At 37.7% G+C, this 17,004-nt stretch overlaps 1 long non-coding RNA gene across 1 annotated transcript; it reads right to left on the bottom strand.

Moving 5' to 3' along the window:
• Positions 1 to 1,422: 1,422 nt before the first annotated feature.
• LOC122106595 lies at positions 1,423 to 16,933 on the bottom strand. Its single transcript, XR_006147219.1, has 3 exons — positions 16,874 to 16,933; positions 14,575 to 14,723; positions 1,423 to 1,724 (listed from the first exon to the last, which is right to left on the bottom strand). It is a non-coding gene; the product is annotated as an uncharacterized LOC122106595 (long non-coding RNA).
• Between the last annotated feature and the right edge of the window lie 71 nt (positions 16,934 to 17,004).

Below are 17,004 nucleotides of genomic sequence, written 5' to 3'. Positions count from 1 at the left end.
TTAGCTGGGTGTCAGCAGTTCACAACTGTAATCAGGAGGTAATCAGGAGGCTGAGATCTAAGGATTGCAGTTTGAAGCCAGCCTGGGCAGGAAAATCTGTGAAACTTTCATCTCCAATTAGCTACCAAAAAAAAAAAAAAAGCCAGAGTGGTGCTGTGGCTCAACTGGTAGAATACTAACCTTGAGCCAAAAATCTCAGGGACAGTACCCAACTCTTTTTTTTTTTTTTTTGGTCTGTCGTGGGGCTTGAACTCTGGGCTTGGGCACTGTCCCTCAGCTCTTCAGCTCAAGGCAAGTGCTCTATCATTTGAGCCACAGGGCCACTTCCAGTTTTCTGGTGGTTTATTGGAGATAAGAGTCTCACAGACTTTCCTGCCCAGGCTGGCTTTGAAACATGATCCTCAGATCTTGGCCTTTTGATTATCTAGGGTTACAGGCATGAGCCACCAGTGCCTGGCCCAAGTCTTGAGTTCAAGCTCAAGCACCAAAAATAAAAATAATAAAAATAAACAAATGTTTTATTTTTCATATTAAAGTAAGTCATTACAGCCCACATCTCACCTCTTCACTATTGCTTAAGAAATATATCCACCATCCTCAACACTGAATCACACCCTACCACTTCCATATACTCACGCATTGAGCTATATGAGCTCCATGGTTTGTTCAAGTGCTCACCAATACTTAAAATGCTTAAAATACTGGTAAAGACTCATATTCAAAACTGTTCTGTATTGGTGCATATCGGAAATCTCAGCTACTTAGGAGGCAGAGGTTGGGAGGATCAGAGTTCAAGCTCAACCTAGGAAAAAGTAAGACCTCATGTGTATGGTGGTATGTATCTACTGTTCCAGCTATGTATGAGTCATCTCATGATCTGAAGCTAGCCCTTGGCCAAAACAGGAGACACTACCTAAAAACAAAGCAAAAATGGCTAGGACCGTGACTTAAAAGCCCTTGGGTTCAAACCTCAGTATTATAAATCTACAAAAGTAATGATAAACTTACTATTTCTGTGTTTTGTTTTACTACATATGGCCTGGCTCTTCCAATCAAGGCATTACAAGACTCCAGGGGTTTTGTTTGTTTGCTTGTTTGGAGTTTTTTGTTTTTTGTGTTGGTCGTGGGGCTTGAACTCTGGGCCTGGGTGCTATCCCTCAGCTCATCAACTCAAGGCAAGTGCTGTACCACTTAAGCCACAATGCCACTTCCAGTTTTCTGGTGGTTAATTGGAGATAAGAGTCCCATAGACTTTTCTAGTCTGGGCTGGCTTTGAACCGTGATCCTCAGATCTCAGCCTCCTTGAGTAGCTAGATTACAGGCTTGAGCCACCAGCACCCAGCTCGTTTTTTTGTTAGTGGTGGTGGTGGGTTGTTGTTTTTTTGTTTTTTTTTGTTTTTACAAAGATAGACAATTACTCTTTAGTTGTTCTAGAGAGTAATTGGCTATCTTTCAAAAATACTAAGCATAACACCTCCACTCACCAGACAAGATTTATGAATTCTAGCATAGTTCTGTGCTTTTATATGTCACATTTTGATTACTTGAATTCTTTTTCATGTTTATCTGCATCTCAGTATCTAATAGTTTCCCCAAAAGTAATACTTCTGTATGTTAAAGTATATTGAAGATGATACGCCTGGGTTGGAAGTGTGACTCAGTTGATAGAGCTCCAGCCAATGAGCGAAAGCGTCGGATACCAAGTCCAAGTTCCGATTTTGGAACTAAAAAAAAAGAAGAGGAAAAGAAATAAAGATGATATTCCTACAAGGATAGTAAATTCTCTGTTAGTTATATCAACTATCAACTATAAAGTTGAAAAGCATAGTGAGTAACAGAGGGAAGAAAGAAGGAACAGGGAGAATGAAAATATAATTTCTCCCATTGCAACAACGAGAATTACAACTTTGGGCGGGGGGGGGGGGGGGGGGGGGGGGGGGGGGGATGGGAACGGATGGGAAGGGGAAACAAAGGAGGAGGCAACAATGCTTGATAAGAAATGTACTCATTATCTTGCCCATGTAATTGTAACCCCTCTGTACAGCATTTTCACAATTAAAAAAAAAAAAGAAAATACAAGTTCTTATACTATGATTCATAGGAACATAAATTGTACTTATTAAATTCATCCTGTTTTCACTTCCAAGATACTACCATTCTTGACAATAAATTCTTTGCTGCATTCCAATCAAGCTTAGACATACTACAATGTAAGGTATGCTTTAGTACATCTTCTAATCCTTATATTCCTAAATTCTAAATGCAAAAATGTATAGATTTAAATATATGCTGCCCAGGGCTACAGAGAAAGTCTTTTCAATTATGTAAAGGCAAGTCTTTTCCTGTTAGTCTAGAATCTTTTGTGTCACTAAAACTCTTAAATTGTCACAATAATCACCAGGGGCATAGTTCATGCACACAAAAAAGGGAAGTGGGAAAATAAATTGCAGAGCAGAAGTTCCCAGTTAGCAACTCTGAAAATAAAAAAGATACACTGGGAAGTGATCAGCTACATTTGTAAGAGGGAGCTATTGGTACAATGTCTCTCTCTTCAGAGTGGACAATGGGCACAGACTGGGAGGTGGGAAAAAAAGAACTGGAAGGTTTTTATACTTTGCTGGGCGTGATGTATTTACATATTCCCTGGTATGCACCCAGAGCAGTCAAATCACTTTGTACCACAATAATTTGTAAATCTTTACCACCCTCCACAAACAAAGTTGAAGGTAAAATTTCACACTTAGAGATTAATAATAGTTTTCCAGTTTTGATAGTTGAGTTAATTGATGGTTTTGTTTATTCCAAAAGGTAGCATTTGTCTTGTGAACACAGAACCAATAGAAAACATGAAAAGTTATAGATTGTCCTTGATGGTTTTAGAATTCGGGATTTAATATTAACTCTAAAACATAATTGAAGAAAAACTTACTAAGAGGGATCTGTCAATATATACATAGAGTTATGTGAGATTTATAACTAAAAATTCTCAGACATGATTTGCCCCTAAATATCGTAAAAGTGGCTTTGAAATCATCTATCTTTGTTAAGATATAAGGTGTCAATATGCCTTAAAATTACCTGAAAAATGTGTGTTTTCTGACTAATCTTAAACTCACTACATGGTCTAGGTTGGCCTCAAACTCAAAATCTTCTTGCTTTGGTCTTTTGAGTGGTGGGATTAGGTAAAGTCATTAGGAGAGAGACCCCATAATCAAATCCTACACATATACACACACGCACTGCCTATTTCTCATGCAATTCCCTGCACTGCCTGAGATGGCCAGCAAGAAGATACATTTCCTCAAACTTGCACCTCCACACCTGTGAGCCAAAACAGACCTTTTTTTTTTGTATATGTTCCAGTCAGGCTTGAATTCAGGGTTTGGTGCTGTCCCTGAGCTATTTTGTGCTCAAGGCTAGCAAACCTTACCACTTTGATTCACTGCTCTGTTTCTGGCTTTTTGGTAGTTAGAGATAAGTTTCACAGACTTTCTTCTTTAAACCACAATCCTCAGATCTCAGCTTCATGAGTAGCAAGGATTATAGGCATAAGCCACCAGTCCCTGACTAGACATCTTTCTTTATGACTTGTCTGGTCTATGGCATTGTGTTATTGGCAGCAGAAAATATACTGACATATACATCAACTAACTTCAAGTTGAAGGTTGATATAGAAAGTACTGATCAAGAATTGTGCAAACTGTCATCAATCTAATCTTTTAGAAGTATTTTCAAAAATGAGTTCCTACTCCTAACCATCTCCAACCTAAACTTCTAAGAATCCTGTGTCTCTATCTCCAGGCCTAATTTTGTTACTCTATTCTCAGTAAACTCAAGTGTTCTTCTTCTATCCCAGTTGGACTTTATTCATTCAGTTAAAATTTGTTGAATGTTTACTTTGTGACAAATATCACACTGGAGTGATAGCACAGGCCCCAGAATCAAGCAGATTATGTTAAAATATGGTTGACCACTTGCTGTGAGAGAACACTTCCATTTGTTTCTGTCTCTTTATCTGTTAAAAAGGGAAAGTATAGTACTATATGCTTATTGAAAAGAGAAAAGGAAATTATAACCTACTAAGTACATAGAACCTTCTTGGCACATAGTTAAGCCTCAAAAAACATTAGATGATGGATGTTATTAGAAAGCTGACGATTTAACAAAAACAAGACAGCAGTAACTGCCATGCGAGAGGAAGAACAGGGTATTATTATGGGAGCTAATAAGGTAACTATATTGTCACAAAAGATTTCCCTGTAGAAGAGGCATTAAAATTGAGCAGAATAAAAACAAGTAGTAATCACCTTTGGTAAGAGAAAGGATGGGTCAAGGCAAAAAGAAGTATACATGGAAAGGCACAGGAATCTTTTACTGTGGTATTCAGAGAAGATGAAATAAATTCAGTAGAGATGAGGAATGAAAGACACAGCCAGAAAAGCAGAGTAGGATCTCAATCAAGAACAACTTGAGGATTTTAAGAAGAATGTCATCTGGCCATACCTGGATTTCAAAGTATATGGCTGCAGAAGAAAGTAGATTGAGAATAGAAATAGCTCATGAGCCTTACAGTCATGACATGTTCTATTCTCCTTCAAAGACCACATAAATATCACATTTTTGTGTAAAAACACTTTATTGCTCAAGCTAATAATACTTCTATTTTACTCTGACAATACTCCTATAAACCCATAATTTCTCCATATGGCTAGTACCTGAGACAAGAAAAATGGGAAAGAGAATTAATCATCTACATTTTTCAAGTATAACACCAAGAAAGACTCTCATAAAGTATAAATGAAAGATTTCTGAAGAAGTAGATTGTGACATGGAGCTTAGTGTTTCATGGAAGTAAGGAATACTCATGAAGTTGACATTCGGGAGCGGGAAAGAATCCAACACTGGGGAGAGTGAGGCCAAGCACATCATGAAACATCCCCCAGCCAGCCTCACTGGAAGCTTTAGACCTAGAATGTTTTCCCTCAATTAGCCATTGGGTATGGTTCTTCACATGCAAATCAGCAATCTCTAAATATGCTGGCAGGTAAATGTGATCAGTGCATATGCCCATCAACAGATCATTACAAAGTCCTTCAATGAGGAGGAAATGAAGTGATTATCACAGTGTACACCTTGCTAGGGTGAGATAGCTTAGATATCCAAAAACCCCAGCCAAGTTCATCACAACGCTTATCAAACTTTACCTATAACCACCTATTCATATCTCCTAGTAAGCATGATCTTCTTTGCAGGAGAAAAATGCATTTTTCAACATACATAGACAAGTGGGAAAAGATAGTTTAAAAAAAAAGGAAGACGAAGAAGAGAAAGATTCCAAATTAATGAGAACCTTTTTTTTTTTTTTGTCAATACTTAAGTTTTGATCTCAGGGCCTTGCCCTTGCTGGCCTTAGAGTAATGTCACTAAGCCATGTCTCCAGCCCTGTTTCTCACGTCGTCATTTTTAGAATAGGGTCTATCCTCCCACCCTAGAACATAGATGAAATCTACTGGCACATGCCACCATGTCTAGCTTTGCTCTGTGGAGGGGCAGTATTGTGCACATTTATGTCCAAGCTGGGCCCATAACATGAACCTCCCATTTTTAGCCTTCCAAATACTTAGGATTACAGGTGTGAGCTATTGTGTCCAGTTACTTTATACCATGTGAGGGAATATATCCAAGCACATAAATTAGACATGTATCTGCTATTACAGAGCTAGTATAACTAACTACAGTTGTAGACTCATAGAGTACTTAGCCTCTCAACACATTGGTCTAGCATTCTGCTGTGTTATGGATCTACTTTACCTGATTTTTCCACTTTTAAGGCACCTATAAAGAATATTTAAGCCAAGTGAGGTGTCTCATAAATATAATCCTGGCTACTTAGGAGGCTGAGGGCTGAAGGACAGTGGTTTGAAGCCAACCTAGATAGAAGAGAGACTTCAGGATTCTATCTCTGAAAATAACTAGCATAAAGTTGACTTGAAGTTATGGCTCAAGTAGTAAAGCACCAGCTGACCAAGTGGGCCAAGCAAATCCCAGTACTGACCCCAAAACTATTTAGAATATTTAGCCTCTTAGTCTATTTAAAACAAGAAAATATTTACTGTGAATCATCAGTTAGCTCCATGATCTATTGTGTAACTGTGACTCAAGATTTTTAAGAAAGGAATGTACTCTATTCTTAGAAGTTTATTATGTTTTTAGAATTACATCGGTTTGCAATTATCTCTCAACCTGCATCGCTCCTTTACTAGGACAAACTCTTAAATTCTACCATGGACTACTGCAACTGAAAAGCTGCAGTATGATACCATCCATCTTCCACGCATTAAACTAACTCAAAGAGAACAAAAAGGTCAAATCCATTTTCTTAAAACATTTATCAGGGAAATGCCCTTCCAGATATACGTGAGAAAATTCAAATATTTGTTGGTTCTCTGTTGGCACTGTCACATGCAGGTGGTCTATAAATTCCCCATAATTCCAATACATCAAAGATTTAGATTATTAAGGCTGCCTGGGTTTTGTCACCTTAGCACTACTATATCATCTTTACTTTTGAGGAAACCCTAACAAATGTATCTTTGAGAACTTTTGAGTTGAATGCCTGTATTGGGTTATGTTGTACAAATTTAGATAATGCTGGAAACTAAATTCCTCACAGTTCTCTCACTGTGTGGTACCAGGTTGGAGATGGCAAAAGAAGAACTGCACAAAATTTGGAGGGCAAAAGTGAAGTAAAAGTCAATGTGATCAGACACGGTGACAAACAGTACAGAATGTTAGCAGACTTTTCTCCCCTACTTACACTCATCATCCCAGCCAATAACCTTACCGGCCAATGATAATCCTAGACCTTCCTCCTTCCACTAGGTCCTTGACTGTGGACTCACTGTATCAGTCAATCTTTTGTCACTGCACCAAATGACTGAGATACACATGTGAAGGAGGGATTTATTTTGGCTCCTGGTTTCAGAGAACTCAGTTCATGGTTACTTGATTCTGGTGTTTTGGTCCTGTACATGGTAAGGCAGAATATTAATATGTGTAACTTGTGGTTGAGCCAAGGAGCTTGCCAACATGGAGGACAGAGAAGGTGGGAAGGAAACAAAATGTATCTGTCAAAGGCAAGCCTCCAGAGTGACCTACTTTCTTTGCACTAAGACATTCCTGAAGGTCTTACCACTTCCCCAAAGCACTAACACGTGGGGAGCAAGCTCTTACACCTGAGATTTTTGAGGAGTATTCCAGATCCAAACAAATAACACCCTTGGACGCAGTAACTATACGAAGATAATAACCTTCCAGAAGTTTCCACAGATCTCAGCACAAGCTTCCCTGTTGCTACTGTTGCACTTACAGTCTCAAGTATTTGGTTACTTGTCTCTCCCTGAAAATTGTGACTTGTCCTTCAGATAAGTATTAATGATTTTTCAGAATCTCCAAATCACCTTCTTCTACATCTTCATTTCCACAGGTTCTACCACATTTAGTAAATCTCTTATTCTGATCATTTTTATAGTGGCTCTGTTTTCCTGACCAGAATATCTTCTCCAGGTGAATAAATTAGAGAAGCAAAATGTCCTGATTTCTTCACTTCAACTTTATTTACACTATTCCATCCATGTCTTTTGCTCATGATAAAGAGAAGCTGTCATGCATTCTATGGAAGAATCCTTGTCATGACCATGCTTCATATCAAGGTGGACTTTGACAGTGCACTTAGTTCTAAAGAAAGTTGTCTATAGTAAATGATTGATTACAGGATATGAAACTGAATGTGTTCACTATAAACATTGTCTCTAAATCCTGGATATATTAACTTGAGATGACTTAAAACTCTCCCATGATCTAGTACAATAGTAAGAGAGCACATTTCAGATAATTTGTCATATACTTCTGGGGAGTCAAATTCCACATCATCTATACAGCAGTACATGTAAGGCAAAAGGAATCTTTAAATTTATTGATGGGCAAGGTTATTAATGCCTGCAAGTCTTTTTTTCAAAGAAGGAGGTAAAAGTGAAAACCTTCATTATGGAGCACTAATAGGAAAACACTTGAGACGGGTAACATTTGAAGGACCACCAGAATTATGTGAAGAATTCAAGTGTTGCTCCACTCAAAATTAAGCCCACACAAATTGGCTCAGTTTCTATCAGAATACTTACCTGGCTGGATGCTGAGATCCATTCAAAACCCTGTGAGAAAAGCTGTTTTTCTTATTTGTTTGTTTGTTTTTCTATCAAAGTGCTTCCTTTCCTTTCTGTCAATCTTGTGAGAGTTGTTTTTCTGAACAGTTCTTGCTTTGGCCAGGTAGCATGGCCCTGATTGATTTATAGTTACATCTTTATCCTGCTACACTTAAGACATCTGGTTACAAGGTCACTAAATTTAGGTGCATCCAGTTCCTGTTCTTTAAGCCACATCCTTTTGCAGATTGTGAGCCTAAGCTCAACCAATTGGAGTAGAGGGGCAGGACCTTCAGGGTTAGGGATAAAAAGGGATGATCACCTGCCTCCTCCTTGTGCTTGCAGTCTGCCAGATTCTTCATAGCCTTCCATGGAAGTAAACTTTGCCTTGTCACGTCCCTTTCAAGCTGGAGTCCTTATTCCTACACCCCAACATCACAAGGCTTATCAAACAACCTTGCATGTCTGGCATGTGTGATCCTAGGATGCCTGGCAATAATTTCATTTGAGTGATTCAAGGATTGTTACATATGTAAATTAATAATTATAATTCAAAAGGACTGGTGACTTAGCTAAAGTAGTTGAGGAAGAGGTGTAAGGCCTTGAGTTAAGTGGAGAGAGGAGGAAGAGAAGGAAGAGAGAGAGAAGAGAAAGAAGCACTAGTAGCTACATAACAAATAAGCCATATGACTTTCACTAACCTGCCAACAGAGAAATAGACCTGATTAACAAAAATGTAGATTTCATTTTCACTGCTTTCCTTTATGCCTGAAACTTAACCACTTTTTCCACAGGTCAATTTCTGGGAAAGAGGCAAAAACAACCTAAAGGAATTACAAACATTGCCTGATATAAAGTTCTTAAGTTTTCTTTCTTCTTCTTTTCTTTTCCTTTGCCGATCCTGGGGTTTGAACTCAGGGCCTGGGTTCTGTCCCTGAGCCTTGGTGATCAGAGCTAGTGCTCTACCACTTGGGCCACAGCATCACTTCCAGCTTTTTCTGTTTATGTAGTACTGCAGATTCGAACGCAGGGCTTCATGCGTGCTAGGCAAGCACTCTACTACTAAGCTATCTTCCCAGCCCCATCATCCATCATTACCCATGCCCTGCAGCAGATGGGCCTTCAATTTCCATGTGTGGCATTATCTAAATCTCTCATGCAGGTTGTCATTTGTTTAAGCCTAACTACCCCAGCAAATCCACTCATTAACTCAACTTCTATACACACACTCATTGTCTGCATCCCGCAAAGAAATTTCCTATGTCTTTCACTGCTTCCTTTGTATGACAAATTATATGGTCATCCAAGCTCTACCTTCCTATTATCATTCTCTTTCAATTCCTTCCTGCAGATCAGTACCCTCTTATTCCCTGTACTTGTCTAAACATTCCCCTATATCTTGAAACTGCTCTGAGCATCTTTCATCTGAAGATACCACTCCCCTAAGCTCCATTTAAGCATATGAGTATTGACAGGTAAAGAAGAAGTACTTATCAGATGGTTTCATTTTCCTAGTAAGAGATGAGGTCATCTTCCAGAATCTTCCAGAAGTGATCAAGTAGATGAAATGTCAAATACTTGCGGAAACTATTATCATATATTTCTAATTCATCAATAAGCCTTATCAACTCATATTACAAAATTCATCTTAATTCCAACCTCTCCTAGCTACTTCACCTATTAAGCTAGTGGTCTACACCTGCAAAGAATCTTTCCTGTAAAATCAGATGATTACTGGTCTTTATTTATCCTTTTGACCTTTTCTGTAAATGAAATAGGACAATCCTTTGAAAACAAATCATAGTACTCTTCTGCTTAATAAACCTCAGTGCATTCCACCTTTAAAAAAATAAAGACAGAAATCTTTATAATAGCCCTCTATGACTAGCAGTTACCTGTTTCTAATGTGGCAAGATATTAACTATAGCTTTCTGAAACAACAGTCTTTTTTTTTTATCTCCTTGAAGCTAACATGACTCAAACATTGTAACAGTAAAGACCATGCCTGATCAAGTTGTAGTGTGTACAAAATACATGTATAACAGAGAAGGGGACATAGCAAGGGCATGTTAAATAAAGGAAAAGTTTAACCTGATGGCCTTCAATAAAAAGGGAGACAATAGACAGCAGACTCTGACTACTCTCACAATAGTATGTGCCACCATTACCAATTTCTAGTGTATACATTATCAAGTTCCTTGATGCACAAAATGGAAGGCTTCCACATTCAGATTTACCCTCCATACATCTCAAATACATTGAAATGCTCCTTGTGCACATGTCCCTAGGACTCTAGTTAGAACCCAGTGCCCTTTTAATTCACTCCAACTGCCAAAAAGAAGGAGCCAAAATACACAATAGAGGGTGATCTGGACTTTGACATTATTATACCTACTCCTGGCACTGCAACTAGTTAGGAGAGCTTTAGTGTGAAACCATGTGAATAACCACTGGTGTGATTCTCTCTTGTAAGGTCCACTGGTTTGGTTGAGGCAGTAATCCATGACCAGAAATGGGGGTAAGGTCCTTAAAGAAGAATAACACAAAATGTTTTGAAGTAGGAATGCTCATTTGTATGGTTTTGGGTTTTTTTGCAAGCCAAGAGTTGGAAATAGAAAACAAGACATCCAAGTCTAGTACAAAGGACAAGAGCAGAACTATAAGTTGGAAATGGAGCTAGAATGGGAAGCCAGATGGACTATGGAGTGAATGGGTGCAAATTTGGAAACAGGGAGGCATGTACACAATAATTATAATAAACAGATCAGGACAGGCAAATGTCTGGGGTCGTAGCCAGGTTTGGCTAATATAACAGAGTTGGAATAGAACCTCCTCCCAGTAAGAATTACTACCATCAAGGCAAGTGCTGGGAAAGCTCCCCATTCTTTGATAGGATAAGCCTGGGGAACCTAAGGAAATCTTCCCTAGCCAGTTCTCTCTAACTTGATCTCCAACATATATTCTCCATATAACTTCATGTGGAAATCACTCCTTTCTCACATTTAGAGGGCTAAATTCTCTAGCTTCATTGTTTTCTTTCTTCACTTTGGCTCTGCACTTTTGTGTTGACATAACCCATGATTTCTTATTTATGGAGAACTCTATAGAGAACTCTTATTAGACTCTAGCGATCTGAAGAGAAGATCACATGAGTGATCAGGTAAGGACTGATCAGACTATGCAGGTAAGAAAATTACCAACAGACTGGGGATTGGGAAGAATCACATCAAAGGATTAGAGGAAACATTATTTGTACTTCCATAATAACTGACATAAAATACAATGAACTCGGGGCTGGGAAGGTGGCTCAGTGGTAGAGCGCTTGCCTTGCATGCCTGAGGCCCTGGGTTCAATTCCCCAGCACCATATAAGCAAAAAGAAAAAAGCCAGAAAGTGGCGCTGTGGCTCAAGTGGTAGAGCGCTAGTCTTAAGCTGAAGAGCTGAGGGACAGCGCCCAGGCCCAGAGTTCAGGCCCCACGACTGGACCCCCCCACCCAAAAAATACAATGAACTCAAGAAACTAACCCCTCCCAAAGCTAATAAATCAATCACTAAAGGGGCAAAGGAGCTAAGGAGCAACTTCTCAGAAGAAGAGGTAAGAATGGCAAAGAAGCACATGAGGAAATGCTCATTATCCCTGGACATCAGGGAAATGCAAGTCAAAACAACCATGAGATATCATCTCACACCATTTAGAATGGTCAACATTATGAATTCTAACAACAGCAAATGTTGGTGTGGATGTAGAGAAAAAGGGACCCTATTGCCCTGTTGGTGGGAATGTAAACTACTACAACCACTCTGGGCAGCAGTCTGGAGATTCCTCAAAAAACAAAACATAAATCTTTCCTACAACCCATCCCAGAATATCACAAGCCAGTATACCATAAAGACACTTGTACATCCATGTTCATTGCTGCACTAGTCACAATAGCCAAATTGTGAAAATAACCCAGATGCCTTCAATAGATGAGTGAATCCAAAACATGTGGAATTTTACACAGGCATTATTGTGTTCTTTTCAGGGAAATGCACAGACCTAGAAAAAAATCATGTTAAGTGAGGTAAGCCAAGCTCAGAGAGACAAACAGCTCATGTTTTCTCTCATATGTAGGAGTTAGATCTAAAATACACTGGGATATGATAACTTACACGGGATTCTAGACACACACACACACACACACACACACACACAGTGAGACAAAAGAGAACATTCTTAGGCGTAGGTGCAATGTCTTTGTGCCTCTTTATATTTACATAAAATAGTACATGTATAGAAATGTTGTTTTTGCTTCCTTTTCTTTCTGTGTGGTTTATTAGTGTGTCTATCTTTTTCAGTTGAGCGGGGACAAACCTGTGTGAAAAGGTAAAAAAAATGCAGCATAGAAGCTCACTGGACAATGGTGAAAGTGAACTATACAACTCACGGGTAGAGATAGGAGGGAGGGACTGGGAGAAAGTGAGGGAAGGTTTAACATGGTATGAAAGGAAATGTATTCATTACACCACTAATTTAATTGTTATCTCTTTGTACATAACCTTAATAATAATAAATTTTTTAATGTAAGATACCAAAAAAAAAAAAACAGAATTGAGATAAAGTCTGATCTTAGCAGTCAACCTAGAATTGTTTATCCAGTGAAAATATCCCTCAAAAACAAAGGTTAAAGATGGGTGTCAGTAGCTCAGGTTTGTAATATCAGCTACTGCAATCCCAGGCAGAGATTTCACTACTGAGGTTCAAAGCAAGATGGGGCAGTAAAGTCCATGAGACTCTTTATCTCCAACTAACTGCCAAAAGGCCAGAAGTGGCCCTCTGGCTCCAGTGTCTTTCAGCTAAAAATGCTCAGGGACATTGCCCAGGCCCTGAGTTTAACCCCTAAGTCAGGTACCACACATGCATGAGCACGCACACGTACACACACAGAAAATACTTTTTTCAGACACAAAGAAAGCTGACTTGCGCTACAAGAAACAGTCTTTTGAGCAAAGTAATAATAATGCCAAGTAGAAACTTGAAATATGTATAAAAAATGGAGACCACCATAATATAGTAGCCAGGTAGGAAAATATATTTTTTAATGATACTAAATTTGTTTTTCCTTGCAGATAGGGCCTATGTAGCCCAGGAAGGCCTTGAATTTGAGAATTTCTAGCCTCAGCCCCTCAAGTGCTGAAATTACAGGTGTGTACCAACAAGCATGGTTGATAATTGACTCCTTAGAGAAACAATCAATGTATTCATAATGTAGTGTTTATGAAAAATGTACAAGTAAATAGAACAAATAGGGAAAGGCTGGGAAATGAAAATGAGACTGCTATATGTTAGAACTTCTTATTATAATTTAAAAAGAATTATAACTTGCTTATAAAGAATCTAAGCAAGAAAATAAAATGGAATAAAAATTACATAAATGTTACAAACAAAAAATTGAAACAAAGGTCAGAAAAAAATAGAGCATTAAACACAAATAGCAATAATTACATTAAATAAAAACAGCTTAAACTCTATCATTTAAAATCCACATATTAAAAGATTAAATAAACAAAAGCAAGACTCAACTATGCTAAACAGATAGGTTATAAGTTAAAGGACAATAAATATGCTATATTGATATTAATCAGAAGAAGTGGTTCATTATATTAAATTAAGATGAAACATATTTCAGATTGTTTTGGGTGAGAGGTATAAAATGGGCAAACTTCTTTAAAGACATAAATTTCTAAAGCTGGAAAAGAAATAGAATGAAAAATAGCTAAGAATGAATAACTAGAAACTTTTAACTGGAAAAGAAATAATTGGAATGAATAACTTATAATAAGTAATTTTAATAATGTATATAAGTTATTAAAAACTTGGACTTACACTTAAAAACTTCTCCAAAATGAAAACAATAAATCCTATAGGGATTTATTCATTCCTTGATAAAGTATTTCAAACACTGAAGCAAGGAACAATATCCTATAGGGATTTATTCATTCCTTGATAAAGTATTTCAAACACTGAAGCAAGGAACAATACCAATTCCACAAAACTTTGAAAAAAAATGGATGAAGAGCAAACATGCCAACTCATTCTCTGAGGACAGAATCAAACAATGATATTATAGTAAAACTGCAAACCAATACATTTCACAAACATATGTGTAATTTTGGCAAATCAAATATAATGCTATATAAAAAGGATAATACAACAAAACCAAATGAGATTTATCTCAGGAATATAAAATTAAATTAATACACCAAAATTGCTCATTAAGTCATAGGTAAGAATTGGCATGGATGCTGGATCCTGGTGAATGAAGAAGAACAAGAGGATGGAACAAATTGGTATTTTCTCTGTGGAAAAGAGAAGGATCAGAATTATGGTCACCTGATGCAAGAGGCCAGAGCAAATTGCCTCACTGCCCACTGGTCTTCAAGAAGTGTCATGTCTTCATACATTAGCACAATTATTCAGTGGTCTCAACTCAATATAAAGGAATATCTCCCAAGAAGGTTAAGCTGTGCAGGGGTATAGCCCTGAAACAAAACAGCATCAATCAAAAATGTGCCAGCTCCAGGTTGTCAGATACCAGAGAATGACAAAAGATAGATAAATGCATCTTCAAGTGCTACAGGGGAAATAAGCTGAGATAGAGCATTATTTACCCAGTGTGACCAGATCCCAGAGTTGGAAAACAATAGAAAAGCCCCAAGGTAGTTATTCCTAAAAACGTCACAGCATATAGTTTGATCATCCAATCAGAGGAACAGAAAGTTCATTTTATAAAAAAGATTTTAAAAGACTTGTTGAGACCACCAGAACAGTTGAAACATAAAACTGACCATCTTGGGAACCCTTGTAAGTAAATTTGACTATTGAAGGGAGAAATTAGAATCATTTGTTATTTCTTACTCCTTACTAAGGGAATTAAAGGAAAACAATTCATTCTGAAATAACTGTGAAAACTTATTTCATATGAATTTGTTTCAAAGGCATGGTTAAAGTACAACCTCACAATCTTGACTGGATCTTGAGACTAAGAAGTTTAGCTATAATGCAAATTGTCTCAAATAGGACTCTGGGCATAAAATAACCTTTTAAGTGCTCATCCCAATTTAACAGATTTGTATTTGGGAATTTTTTTTAAAGTCTTAAAGCCAGATGTTGGTGGCTCATGTCTAAGTTTAAAGCCAAATGCAGGTGGCTCACAACCATAATCCTAGCTATTCAGGAGGCAATCAGAGGAAGGTTCAAAAGCAGCCTGACAGGAAAGTTCATGAGATTCCTTTGTTTAAAAAAAATTAATGGTGGAAGTGGTGCTGTGGCTCAAGTGGTAGAGCGCTAGCTTTGAGCGGAAGAGCTGAGGGACAGCGCCCAGGCCCAGAGTTCAAGTGCCACGACCGAACCAAAAAACAAACAAACAAACTCATCTCACTTTTGGATGGGGAGAGGTATTACGGGGCAGAAAAGGAGATTGTAAAAGTCAGGATAAACCAAAACAAACCATAAAGATAACAAGATGAGCCAACTAGACAGAACCAAAATGCGAACAAAAACAAACAAACATACAAACAAAAAAGGATCAAAAGAAAAAAGAATAAGAACTAAAAGACCAGAAAAAAAGGAAAAAAACAAAAATAAAATAAAAAGAAATAAAAATTAAAATTAAAAAAAGGAAGGAAAAATAAAGAAATAAAGGGGGGAAAAGGAATGAAAAGGAATAAAAAATTAATGGTTATTTTTCCCCATATTTTATTAGTTTTATTTATTGTTTATGTGGTACCAAGGAACAGAACTTAGGGCCTCATGCTTGCTAGGCAAGTCCTCCACCACCAAGCCACATTCCCTGCCCCAGGTTCTTATCTCTATTAACCACTAAAAAGCCAGAAGTAGAGCTGTGGCTCAAATGGTACAGTGTTATCCCTGAGGGAAGAAAAATGTCAGGGACACAGTTCCTGCGTAAATATAATCATTAAATATAACTGGTGTTAACAAAACATTTGTTGACAGGTATATGAGATTTCAAATCTTTATATTTTCCTTTCTAAAGTTGATTTTTTTATATTGTTTTTAGAAAAAATAAAATTGTTGGCTAGTATAAAGATGTCAATCAAGGGGCTGGGAAGGTGGCTCAGTGTAGAGTGCTTGCCTTGCGTGCATGAGGCCCTGTGTTCGATTCCTCAGCACCACATAAGCAGAAAAAGCTGGAAGTGGCACTTTGGCTCAAGTGGTAGGGCGCTAGCCTTAAGCTGAAGAGCTGAGGGACAGTGCTCAGGCCCAGAGTTCAGGCCCCATGACCGACAAAAAAAAAAAAGATGTTAATCAACATTCACACATTGAAGCCAAAGGAGGATACACCTAGGAGTGGATCAGAAAGGTTCAATAGCTATGTGCATATGATCATATAAAATAATATTGTATGAAATGAATTCCAAGAAAAGGAAACAAGATATTTTTTTAAGTTGCTGTTGTTGCTGTATTTGTTTTCTTTTCCTTTTTTTTCTTGTTTGTTAGGGTAAGGGGGGAACAGAAAAGGTGGAACAAAGGGTGAATAAATACAACAGTGGGACTCACTAGACACTATATGGAAAATAAATTGTACATCTTGTGCATGGGGATGAGAGGTAAAAACTGGGAGAGAGCAAGGGAAGAGGAGACAAGGTTCAAAAAGAATGGTACTCATTACCTGATTCATGTAACTTGTAACCTCTCAATATGTCACCTCTACACCAGCAATATTTTAAAAGGAGACATTAGTTTAATTCACTGTAATAAGAGATTAAGAAAGGAAAAATGATTATCCCAATAAATACAAAA

This window comes from Dipodomys spectabilis, unplaced genomic scaffold, assembly GCF_019054845.1.
Source record: "Dipodomys spectabilis isolate Male_0828 unplaced genomic scaffold, ASM1905484v1 ptg000043l, whole genome shotgun sequence".
Taxonomy (NCBI): Eukaryota; Metazoa; Chordata; class Mammalia; order Rodentia; family Heteromyidae; genus Dipodomys; species Dipodomys spectabilis.
The sequence above is the reverse complement of the archived record's forward strand: the minus strand, read 5'-3'. Positions and strand labels throughout refer to the sequence as shown.